Raw genomic sequence first — 13,541 nt, 5'->3', positions numbered from 1 at the left:
TGTCTATTCAAACAACTTGAAGAAGTTGTTTCAACTTCTGTATCACATCTGAAGTGTCAGTTTGTTCCTTTGACTGGGCCATATCTTTGATTTTCCTAGTATTACTTGTTATTTTTTGCTTGTGTCTAAGCTTTCGAATTCTTTAATTAGCTTATTTTGGAGGTTGTTGTCATAATTTTACCTAGGATTTTCTTGTTGAATGACTTTGCTCTTTATTTATTCTTTGACAGTCAATTGAACTTATTCTAGAAATTTAGCATAGGTTCTGTTTAACTGATCACATTTTTTAAATCTTCTTTTGTTTAAGTAGTCCTGCCTATATGGTGCCTTTTATTTTGATGAGGTTCTAAACAGATATTATAGACTCTAGTCAGACTTTCCCAGACAAACCCATGTCTCAGAAGGAAAGAATAGCCAGTATCAGTTTTCCCTGAGCATGAACCCCAAGAGATTGTCAGTCTTTCACATGAAGCCTCTAGACTCTGTGGTATTCCTATCTTGCTCAGCATGTAATGCTTACCTGCCCATGGCTTCTCACTCACTTAAAGTGACATGGTGCCTTTAATTTCAACAGGCTTTTCCTGCTGGGGGTGTTGTTGAGACAGGGACGTAGTAGTATTACTTATGTTTTCCAGTCGACTGGGGCCTGAATTTCTTGAAGGAAGGATTCCACTTGACGTGGGCCCTGTCCCCTTTTCTTGGGGCACATATACTCTTTAGGGAATTAACCCCTCCCATCTGACTAATTGCTTTGTCTTTTAGACAATCTTTAGGACTTCCCTTGTTTGGGGCACTGCTGGAACCTGAGACTATGTTCAGTTCTATCTAATGAGCTGTAATGATGTAAAAAAAAGAGAAAAGCAACAAATCCTTTTCAGAGTCAATCCCCATTCCTCAAGATTGTGAATCAAAGGTTTGACTTGGTATGTAGCTCTATATACATTCAGGTTCTATGTGCTCCCTTTTCCTCTGGTCTAGCCTTTTCCCAATATTTTTTGGTGTCCAACCTAAAAAAAGAATTTTTAAAAATTTTTCCATCAGCCTTTACCCCTCTCTGCAGTGCAAAGTCTCCTAGTTCCTTTATTGTTTATTCCAGGTTTATCTGTGCTGAGAGGCCTGCTTTCAGTAGTTAGAGTTTGTGAATTAATTCCACAATTGAAGTTTGGTCCTGCTAACTCTTTGCTACTAAAGTCTATTTCCTTTTCACCTTGGGGATCCAGCCTGCTGTGTCCATGGGGGAGGGCCTCTGACCTCCCCTGTTTTGGGGACTTATAGTTCTATGTGAGATCTCAGCCATTCTGCTTAGTCCAGACTGGTGTACACTGTGTGTACAGACACTGATGGTGCCCCAGCAATTGTTCTGTACTGTTCCTGGGTTGGTACTGTCTTATCTGGAGCATGAACTAAACTCCACGCTTCACCATGCTGTTATTTTCCCTAGGGTTTCATCTTTGTCAATTCTAATATTGGAAGCTTCTAGGTAGGTTCAGACTTCAGATCTTATCACTGTTGTCTGTTCTCTCACTCAAAAATGAACACATCCAGATTCATGGTTTAAATACAGTCTTCTTTCTGAAGACTCCCAAGTTCATATTTCCACTTAGACCTAAACAAAGCCTCCACATTTATAGTTTTTTTGGATTCTTCTGCCACTTAACATGAATATCGGAATGTCTGTATAAGGCTCTCATACCAAACTAGTCCAAAACAGAACTTATTTTTTCCTCAAACCACTTTCTCTTGCAGTTCTCATCTTCTAAACGAATGCCAGTGTCACCCTCCCATTTTCTCAGTTCAAAGAACTCAGAGTTCATCAGTCCCTCTCACTGTCTCAAATTCCCTGTCCATTCCAGGAGAAATCCCTGTCATCTTTACCTTCAGAAGTGGTCCATAATCCAGTTGCTTCTCTCCACTTTCAATACCCCTATGCTATAATATCATCATTATGCTCCTTTATTTCAAGCGGCCTTACAGCTTCTATTCTTCCTTTTTATACTGTACTCCATAGCATTTAGATACAGTGCTTTTCTTTTCTTTTTTTTTTTTTAGAGAGAGGGAGGAAGGGAAGGAAAGAAAGAAAGACAGAGAAGGAAGGAAGGATGGAAGGAAGGAAGGGAGGAAGAAAGGGAAACATCTTTAAACATTTTCTTATTTTATTATATTTTGTTTGTTTGTTTGTTTTTTACATGGGCTGGGGCCGGGAATCGAACCGGGGTCCTCCGGCATGGCAGGCAAGCACTCTTGCCCGCTGAGCCACCGCGGCCCGCCAGATACAGTGCTTTTCTATAGAACTTTCTCTGAAGATGGAAATAGTTAACCCTGTCTATATGGGTGCCACAAGATGAACGTGAGTATTTCCCCATTGATAGTTGTGACTTAAGTACTGACCTTTTTCATATTAAATGATGCATAATTTATGTAAATGTAAATAGCCTCATATTGCTAGTGCTTGCTGTTTTAGTGCAAATATACGATGGTCCACTTAAAAAGAAAACCAGATCAAAAGTCTTTACTGACTACCAAAGTCATACTGGACATTCACTCTCTTTCCTAACAAGCCCTCCAGTATCTTGCCAATCATTTGTCCTCTGGCTTCATAATACTCTTTCTACTTCTAGTCCTAGGCCTGTTCTTGATTTCTTTGGTCACAAAGCACTTGGCCAACCAAAGGCCTTTGAACTTGCTGTTCCATCTCCCAAGATAGCATTCCCATAGCTGTCCCCTATACTCACAGTCCATTGCATATCTTGGCTCAAAGGTCTCCATCTATATGAGGATCTCACTTTGATGTTGATAAAATTGCAAATCCCCCAGTTACCTCTCCCATGACAGATCCCATCCTTCTTACCTTACTTTAATGTTCTCCACATGATGATCACCTTCTGATAAATTTATGCTTATCCCTTTACTTGTTTTTATCTGTATCCTTTGACTTAGATGTACTATTTTTAAAATAATTAATTAAATGATGAACATTGCAATTCCAAGCCTATGTATGATAGAAAGAGGATAGTAAAGTCATCAGAATGCCTGCTGTTGGATTACATAAAGGAGTAGGTTAAGAAACAGAAAAACATATACCAGTTTGGCAGAAAGAATACCATAATAAGGTTAGGGACAAAAGAACTAGCCAGAATAATGAGTAATTCAAAGAGAGAGATGAGACAATAGAAGAACTGTAGGACATTCACAGTCTTTGAGTTAACAGGGCTTTACTTTTTTTTATTAAACCTATCAATAAAATTTTATTCCAGAGGTGAACCTTCTACCTACTTTAGGTAAAAGAAATTCCCAAGAATCACATTCAGTAAAGAAAGAAAGACTGCTTCATTTAGTCAAAATTTCATTTAGTCAAAATGTTAGAGAGGACACAAAAATTCCATGTCTCACTTTTATTTCCACTAGGGATTTTGGCTGGAAGTCAAATTGTACATTGTATTCCAAATTCCTATAAGTTTCCTAAATTTCTATGTGTGCCACTCACTCACTAGTCCTCGGAACACATGATTGACAAAAGTGATAATATGACCATAATTCTAAATCCAATTACCTGTACCCTTCTAGAACTGAGAGTAAAATTCCTTCTTCCATCATGCAGGAGAAGGTTTACCTGCTTATGTCAGAACTCAATATCCATGGGGTAGTGTCAGCTTCTTTTGTGAAGAAAGGATACCCTGTGTGAACAGGACACTGCTATTAAAGAAAAGTACATTCTTAGAGGTTCAAGAGAACTTTGGGATCTTTTCTCTAATACCTGATTATAAATTAGAGAGCACTGCAGCTGAAGGCTATCTAGGGACAGTCAGATTTTTCACTGGTGAAAGAGTGAGCCATATGCCCACGGGATGGTTTGGAAGCTTTATGGACCACAAAAGATCATGTCTTAAATCATATACATTACTGTGGGTATAAACCTAGTGTGGGTGGGACCTTTTGATTAGATTATTTCAGTTGAGACTTGCCACAATTAAGTCCTAGAGAGTCTTTTTGCAGATTTATAAAAGAATGAAATTCAAAGAAAGACACAGAGACAAAGATGCAGAAGACTAAGAAAAAGACAGAAGCTGAGGATGCTCAGAGGTAAAGTCATGACAGCAAGAAGTTGAAAGCAACAAGCCCAGAAGAGAAGGGTGAGACCCCATGTCTTGCCATCTGACAGAGGAGTCCAGGTATCATATTTTAGAGGCCTGAATTAGTAAATTTTTAGGGCTTCTGAACTGTAACCTTGTAGATTAGTATATCCTCATTGTTAAAAGCCAGCCCACTTCTCATATATTGCATTTCAATACCTTTAGCAATCTAAAAGAGCTTCTTTCTTGTCTTTCATGTTGAGCTCACACCTCTGAAGAAAGCTCTCACCTCCCAGGTGCCATAGAGATTCACTTTGTCAAATATGCAGTTTCCATGTTCATCTTTAGGAAAATAATCCTCCCCAGGCTGGAAAAAAAGCAGTCATTAGAGGGCACTCAGAGATTAATGCCTTGCTGCCAGGTACATCTAGACATGGGAAAATGTGACTCTATGAGGTTAGTGAAACTTCAAAATACTAATTTTTACAGTGTATTTTATGTATGGAGTGTCTTCAGAAATGGGTGTCCCACAGTCTCTTAAATCTTCTATATGTTCAGTAAAGTATGTGCTCAAGATCCTAAATGGAAACTCATAGTGAACTTATGCTACTTTACTCTGCCCCTTATTTTGAAATACCTCTATTTTATCTGAAGATAAAGTCCATTATGCAGCCTTCATTTCTACCAAAAGCGCATTATAAATTTGCCTGAGGTTGACATTTACATTTCTTCATCCCTTGAACAGATGAAAATTAAGGGTTGAAGATGCAAAACAAGCATGGTCTATCTAAATTCATTTCAGGGTGAATATGGATGCTGGAAGAGGTAGAAATGTTTTTGCATATTAATCCTTCAAACTTTGATCATGTCCCAAAGGCAGATAAGTCACCATTGGAAAATGCTGGAACAAAAGTAAAGCTGACCTGGAGGAATGCAGAGATAAGAGTTGGAGAAACGTTTTTGAACAGAACTTTGAATCCATAAATCCAGTATTACCGTGGACTCCCCATTTGCTTAATCAAACATATTCTTATTTTGTATATCCTAGCTTGATGAGATTTCTGCTACTTTTATTCATGTGTCCTACACAATACAGTCATTATAGTGGCTAAGAACTGGCTGGAGTAGTGCAAACAGTAAGAGCAAGGGACTGCAGGTCCTTGTGGAGGTAGCTGGTTTTAGACCCACTCAGAGAGAGAAGCAACAACCTACTTTCAGCCCGAAGACATGAGGAAATTGTCTTGTGGACCAATGTGACTCAGTTTCATGGTTCACTACAGCTTCAGCAACCTCATCAGTAAACTTCCCCAATAGACTTGGGAGCCATAATCAGACCTGTGCCTTGGACCAAGCCAGAGTTATCTCCTCAAGATTTTGAGGCAGTCTTTGAACTCTACTTGTTTGGAGGCATGAAGTAGGGAATTAGAGATGAAACTCTTATTCAATAAAAAGAGAGAAATGAATTTTTATTTAGGATTCCTCTCCAGTTTCATAATTCCAGTATCCTCCTGCAAAAAGCATAATTCAGCCGTCCATGCAAGATGAAGGTCATTGCTGTTAGAGGAAATGAAATTAGTATGATTGTGCATATTACTAACCTTCAGAGCTGATGAGGAATGAATAATGTAGAAGTCAACATAGTCCAGCTGAAGTTTTTTCAGCGATCTTTCCAAGGTTGGTTGCACCAACTCTGGTCTTAAGAAAGTGACTCAAAGCTGTAGAGGTAAAAAAAAAAAAAGGATATGTTGCATTAATACTGTAGTTGAGTTTGTGAATGAGGCTCAGAAACAGATAAGAGATGGAATGTGACTATTTTAGCAAATTTAAAATTGAAATTTATCTGCAATTATAATAGAATTTAAGCTGAATTTAGGTTATTGATGAACTTCAAATCTAATCCGAAAGAATAGAACTAATCTTTAGGTTTTATTCAGAATCATATCACTTTGTTAATATCCTTAAATTTTTGGATCTCAGAATCATAAAAATGATACAGAAAATTTTGAAAATTAGAAGAAAATGAACAAAGAATCATAAAAGAGATAGAAACTTTGCCAAATCAAAACAAAGGTTTGAAAACTCTTTCATACATAATGTGTGAAGAACACTGAAAAATAGCCGTGCTGGGACAGTTTCATTAAGATATCAGTCAAAAATATTTTTCACATGTACTTTTCAAAGACTTGAATCTTAACTCCTAGACTGGTTACTTTAAGAAATACTTAAACCATTTTCTACCATGTAAGCACTTGTTAATCTCAGGAAAAAAAATTTTCTTTTAGCATGTGTTCCCTATTCATAAGGCATATTTATACAAGCTGTGTTATTTTTATGGTACATTCTCAGTACATCTACAGAATAATGGAAGGTTATGACTTAAGAGGTAAAAATCACTACCAATTAATACTGAAGTCCATCATCTGAATAGTACTCTACAGAGTTTACAGTAATGTTTTGGCAATTTATCTCTTTCCATCCATCCTCTTAAAGACTTGTGGGATGAATATTTAGTATTCCTTTTCCACACATAACTTAAAGGGAAAATTAGCTTTAGATGGTGATATGTGCTGAGACAGTTCAATAAATGTTACCAATGTCTTTTGTAATATTCAAAGAGCTGTCTTACATTGCTCTCTTTTGTTGAAAGAGGAGAGAACTGAGATTCAGAATGTTAAGTAAATTGACCAAGTCACAACGATGGTAGGGAAGGCCAAAATGTGATTATAGTACTGTCTGGTGCTATAATTCATGCCAATTTCATTGATGCTCAAAATATTAAAGTGATAATGCATTTGAGTAGAGGAATAAAATGTGCACAGAGCAATGATTGGAAACCCATAATATGTCTGTGAATAAAAGTTTTGCAAAAATAACTATTCAGAAAATAGCTACTCCACCATTCATATCATTCCATTTCCACACACAATGACATTTAAGAAATGTGTTCAGACAAACCTATACACAACTTTTACACACACCCACACCTTTGAAGTATAGAATATGTCTTTTCACTGTGCCATCTGCAATTTTGCTTCGGATGGCCTGTCCAAACTCCTCTTCATTTTCGTACACATAAGCAGCATCAAATGGCAATATTCAGCATCAATAACTATCTTGGTGGCCACCTCTGCTTCACCCTTAGGAACCTTGATTACCAAAAAAGGCAGAAATTGGAGACCCATTAGAATGACAGGTAGTCATGACTCAATAAAAGCCATCATGGGAACCAATCATTCCCTCATATTCTGTATTATTTCTCCATATAGTGTAGACAATTTGTCCCAGTTTGCCTGGAACTTTCCTAGATTTAATTTGAAAGTTGTCCCAGGGACACCTTCTGTCTGGGAAAAATGGAATGGAGTTCATTCAATGAAAGTCCCTAAGACAACCTTCATGTGCAGTGATTCACTAGAAGTTCTCACAGGGCCATGAAAATATTAGTTGTTATAGCAATGATTTATTACAGTGAAAGGATACAAACTAAAATAAGGAAATGGGAATAAAATGTGCACAAGGCATAGGAGTCCGAGTCCTCAAACCAAAATAAGAAATGGGGATAGAATGTGCATAAGACACAGGAGTCTGAGTTCTCTTCCATGGAGGCACATTGGATATGCTTGATTCTTCTGGTATCAAACGTTGACAATACAAGGGAATAATTGTCTACCAGGGAAGCTTGCTACAGACTCAATGACCAGGATTTTGTGAGGGGGCTGCTCATAGAGGCTCACAGTGCCTAGTACTTGAAAATTTTCCAGTTCTGCTTAAAGAAAGCAGATAATCATCACAAGCATCATTGTTTGTTAAGATACTATAGACACAGCCAACCACTATTATCAATGAAAGGATGGTTGACATCTCATGAAATTCAGTTTGTGTGCCCTATTTTCTGCTAGGTGTTAGGTGGACTACACAGGCAAAAGCTGTTTACACACTCCTTCAAGACCAGGGCTCTTCACCACACAGACTTTCCTAGCCTGTGTGTACTTGGTGGGAGGAAAGATTCTTGAATTACAGAAATGCACAGAGAAGCTCCTCATTGCAATCAGTCTCAAAGCAGGCAACTGACAATAGGTGCCTTTCCTGCTGCAGGTCATTTCCTCTAAACAAATCAAAACAGGAGGAAAAGCCAAGCCCAGGATAATCCCTAGGTGACCACATTATGTGACCCCATTGCACTGACTGAGGACTGTCCTCATTCTCACTTTATCATTGCAATGTTTCTAGCCTGGTGAAACCAAGACCAAGTGCATCTCCCTTTGTCACACAGACACTTAGTTTTGTGACAGCCTAGATGGACATCCAGCCACCCTAGGGCTATTTTCATTTCCACCCTTGATCCCAATTCCTCTACTCTTACCTGTTCAGGTACAGCAGTTCCAAATTCCAGAATAGGAATGAAGTAACCATCATTTAGCTGCAGACAATGAGGTTTGCTATCCATTGTCTCTCCCCCGAGGAGTAAGCAGAGATGATTTTCTTAACCTTTCCTTCAGCAGAACACTGAACAGCACTAAGGCAATTCTTTAAGTGCAAAGGTTACACCCAACTGCACTGCTCAGTTTTTCAAAAATAACTTGGTAGGAGAGGCCATGTTTAAAGGACATTCCATGGAGAATGCATAAACTTGAAACCGTTTCACTCATTTTTCTATTCTTATCAAAAATTATTGTGAAGTTTATTATTCTAAGTGATAAAGGAATCAGGTTCCTGCTAATTTGTGGATTTATTCAAAGAAACCAATCCCATTCTCACAAGGGAGCCAGGATTCAGTTAACCTTTCTGTTACTACAAAGTCCTTTCCCGTAGCCACTGCTAGTCTAGTCTGTTCCCAAGTGCAACCTCCATGTGACCTTGCTTGATGCAGTGCCCTGTTCCTGAGGCTGAGAGTATATGCAACAGATAAGCCACTGCCCATCTCAACTGTCCAGTGTTGGCTGTCATGCACTTGGCATACTATAATTCTGGAATGGGAACCCCTTTCTATTCATCAGGGTGAAGAGGATGTGAAGGAAAAAATTGGCATCCAGAACAAGCTGATAAAATGAACAAGGACAACTGGATAGGTGCAATGAACGACTTTTTGCTAAATAACTATGATATGGTAAATCTTGCCTGGAATGGATTTGTTGGCTAGATGAGGTTAAAGTTCTCTTGCCAAGTGGATACCCACTGTAGCCTTACTTGTCCCTAAGAGCAAGTTTGTTTCCTGGAGGTCTTGGTGTTAGATTTAACTGATGTATGCTCAGGAGAAAAATGAGATGTAGTTTAGTATTCTCCAAACCTCCCTTTCAGGATCCCAATATACTCTGAACTTCAGGCTCTGAGAAGACTTCTAGCTTAAAAATATATATATATATATATATAAAGGTAAATATTATATAATAAATATACTTGCATGAGGAAAAAGTTTGTTTCATGCTCATAACATGCTCAAATATGTGAATAAATTTCTGTCCACTCTCCTTAATCAGTAGCTCTTACTGAACCTCTCCTCCTGTCCCGGTGTATGCAGCTGGCAGAAGTGAGTGGAATGGCTGAGGAGCCTGCACATTAAGTATTTATTGTCTGGCAATTATTTAAATATATCTGTAAAGTCTGTACGACTTCCTAATGCCACTGTCATAGTAATGTTTACCTCTTCCAAGACTGTCTGTGCATTAGTGTGCCTTTAAGTTTTCTGGTTTCCCTGCCAGATGCAAACACCCCATAAAACAAGCATTATAACCATGAGTACACCTGGAGAACTGTGACCAGCAGCCTCACTCTCAGGTGCAATCAGGCATCCTGGAAAGCTGGCACCAGCCTCTGGAGCACTAGGAGAAGGCTTCACTGATCCATTGATTTAAAAAATAAAACCCTCATTTCCAGAGCTTCATCCAAGCAAGTGGTAACAAAGCTGAGAACCTGGTAACCTGGAGTGTGAATTTAGCAGTTTAACATGGCATAGAATTCCTGTGTTCATCATGATTAAGCAACATTTTTTAATAAATAAGGTTGGCTTTACCACTCTATATCATTTTTACATCATTACTGTTTTAGTTTTTCTAAGTGCTGCCAGAATGCAATATACCAGAAATGGAACAGTTTTTAAGAGGGAATAAGGGTGTCCAAGGGTAGTCCAGTGGTAGAATTCTCACCTGCCATGAGGGAGACCTGGTTTGATTTCTGGTCCATGAACTTCCAAAAAAAATGAAACAAGCAAAACAAACACATGAAAATTCAACAATTGGTACAGCAATGACAGGATACTCACATGGAAAAATAATGAAATCTGACCCTGCCACACAGCATTAAGAAAAGGGATTTTTTTAATCCCTTTTTAACTTTATGAAGTTATATGTTAACAGTTCTAAGGCCATAAAAATATCAAAACTAAGGCATCCAGAAAAAGATACCTTGATAAAGAAGGAAAGGATGGTGTCTGTCACAGGGGAAAGCAGGTGAATGGTGTCTGCTGGTCCTTGTTCCTGGTTCTGTTGCTTCTAGCTTCTGATGTCTGTGGTTTCCTCTCTAAGCATCTGTGGGTCCTGGCTTAGTCGCAACAGGGCAAAAACTCTTTGTTTCACCTTTTAGCTTAGCATCTCATGGAGAGGCACATGGCAATGTCTGCCAGGCTCTTCTCCCACCTTCTGGTTTCATACAGCTCTGATAGATCCTGTGGGTCCTTCTGACATTTTCTTCTGCATCTCCAAATGTCTGTGTGTAAATTTTCTCATAAATGCTTCCCTGTGTTGTCTCTTTTATGGATCCAATAAACTAATCAAGACCTATACAAAATAGGTGAAGTCACATCTCCATCTAATCAAAATGTCACACCCACAATTGAGTGGGTTATATCTCCATGGAAGTAATTGAATAAAAACTTTTCCACCCTTCATTATTGAATCAGGATAAAAGGACATTTTTTTTGGGGGATACACAACACTTTCAAGAAAGTACAATAATGCTTGAATCAGCTGTCATAAAATAATGCAGGTGGAGCAGAGAACTATCCTTCTAGGAATTCTTTGAGTGGGAGTCTCCTTGGACCATTTTGATGATGTTATAAACTCTTGTCCTGTGCAGAACAACCCTGGGTCACAAGAGGACACAGAGCAAGAACTGTCCACATCTGTCCTAAGAAAAGGGCTGAAGGCCAATGGGTGGCAGCCTGGGGGAGACAGAGCATGGGCTCCTCACACCCAGATGTACAGCAGTGACACAATATGGGCCTGCTGCAGCAGCACACATTTTCTTCATAGGACCCTCTTTTCATTTTCCAACAATTCACAGAGGCCATGCCCATCTCTCCACAAATCCCCAGAAACTACTGACCTTGAAACTATTTGACCTTGAAAAGCTCACAAAGCTGCTAATTCCACAGTAGTGTCTGAAGAAGAGAGAGTTTTCTACACATTTGTCTCCCAATGTTGGCACTTCAATACCTATGAACTAGCGATCCTGCCCTCCTATTCACCCCAAACCCAACTTCAGATGGTCCCTAAATACCCACCATCTCCTATTTAAGATTGGGTCAAATATTCACTGGTGTTGAAATAAAATACTTTTGAGTTCTTACACTGTCAACCAAATAGTATCAAAGCTTAAACCACTTTTGGTTAGCTTTTCTGGGCCTTCCTTACATTATGAATATATTTATGTTTGTTCAGTTTCCAAAATGATGATCCCTATGCTAACTAGAAAATTATTGAAGAAAATATTTAACCAGAAAGAAAATCGAACTCACCAAAAAGTACTTCACCAATTACTTGCACACAATTAACAGTTGTGCTAGTATTTGATGTCATCTGAAACATCCTGCCATTAGGTATGGGAAATGTTTAGAAAAATCAAGTTCATAGTACAGATAGAGAAGAACAAAAAAGAGCTTTAACAATACCCCCCTCCTTTTTTTTTCAGGAATCCATCCAAAAGGGAAGCACTGCATTTCCAGAATATGTAAAGCAGCAGGTGCCAGTCCCTCAAGAATGAAACATTTGGACAGATGGAGGGCCAGTCTCTGCACTGGTTCTGATGTACAGAGCAGCGGCTAGTCTGCATCATGTGCATGGGGCTGGGAAGCTGTTGCCATAAGCACTGCATCCGCCTGACAGAGGAGTAAGAGGAAGAGCTGCAGATCAAGCTTGTGGAAAGTGTGAGAGGCTGCATGAACAAAGTACTGGCATCATAGCTGAGGTCCTGCCAGGTCCTGCCAGGGAAGAACCAAAGAGCCATGAACATGGTCAGAGCAGCATGGGAGCTGATCAACCAGTTGCTGGGTCTGGTAAGGAGTCTGCGTGAGAGTGAGGACCAGCGGTTGCTGGAACAAGTGCATGGGGAAGAAGAGCAGGCCAACCAGAGTATCCTGCCCCAGGGGTGCACTGGACTGGGGCACTGCAGAAGCTTGACACTATCCACTCCAGCCTGGGTGATATGCTCACATAGCTGGTTGACCTCCAGTTCCTTCAGAAGGAGTAGGAGATTTCTGAGAGGACCAAGAATGCAAAGGCATTTTGGATCCCCATGAGTTAGAGAAGATAAACTTCAGTAAGAGGTGCACTTGGAGGTGCACTCCTGATGCAGTTCATGGTTCTTGGGTCTGTCACAGGCATGGAGGACATGCATATTGGCAAAAGGATTGTCAGCTCTATCCTGCAAGTGTCAGATGATCAAGGGACCTTGACCTTCAGTGGCAAGAAGCCCAAAGCCTGTGCAGATGGCCTTGTGCTTTAGTTACTGCTCTAGTACCCTGGCTACTACCTACTTCCAAGCCAGGCTGCATTCCTGAATAGTGAACATCCAGAACAGCTTTGCCTATAGAGTGGGCATGGCTTTAAGACAGCTGTCCCACAAGGGCTCTGGCCATGATTCCCATCTGGGCCATAATGCCTTCTCCTGGGTCTTCTCCCCTACAACCAGGACTTGCAGTTCTTGCATGATGGGCAGCATGAGCCCTTGGGGCTGCTACATTGCCTGGCTTGGCTGGGTGTGTTGCTTGAACTTGTAGCACAAGAGCTGCTGTTTTATGACCCAGCCTTAGGCAGGCTGCACACACACCATGCTCCATTCCTGGGGCCCCTCTTCCCAATCTTTGCTCTGGTGTCCAGACCATTTCCATCATCTGCTGACCCTTGCCCACAGAGGAGCCTGGCCCAGGTCCCCAGCACCTTCTTAGATCCTGTTTTCTACCCACTATCCTTTTCCCCCATGTGTGTGTCCTTCTTTTTGTTTGAAAACATATCATTTACTTTAATATTTAAGCAGTCTAATTTGAACTCCAAACACTACTTCTAATCTTATTTCTTTCAGTCTTTGTTGGAAAGAGGCCATGCCTGAAAGAGAGTAAACGTTCACCCAATTGTGGAAAAGAAAATAATTTATAGACAATCTTGAAAGAATGGGCACACAACCAAAATGTGGTGGCCTGTACGCTGAGTGACAGAAGGCATTCACATTTATTCCGTGAACCTTACATGCAGATCTCTTCCC

General features: G+C 39.8%; 1 protein-coding gene and 2 pseudogenes across 3 annotated transcripts in view; 1 reads left to right on the top strand and 2 right to left on the bottom strand.

Moving 5' to 3' along the window:
- Positions 1-8,514, bottom strand: part of LOC143689710 (aldo-keto reductase family 1 member C1-like) — a 39,320-nt pseudogene extending 30,806 nt beyond the window's left edge.
- Positions 1-13,541, bottom strand: part of LOC143691274 (aldo-keto reductase family 1 member C23-like protein) — a 460,654-nt gene that overhangs the window by 260,885 nt on the left and 186,228 nt on the right. The gene's annotated exons all lie outside the window — the stretch shown is intronic.
- Positions 9,142-13,346, top strand: LOC143689705 (B box and SPRY domain-containing protein pseudogene; annotated as a pseudogene).

Source organism: Tamandua tetradactyla, chromosome 7, assembly GCF_023851605.1.
Source record: "Tamandua tetradactyla isolate mTamTet1 chromosome 7, mTamTet1.pri, whole genome shotgun sequence".
Taxonomy (NCBI): Eukaryota; Metazoa; Chordata; class Mammalia; order Pilosa; family Myrmecophagidae; genus Tamandua; species Tamandua tetradactyla.
This window is presented reverse-complemented; position numbering and strand designations above follow the sequence as displayed.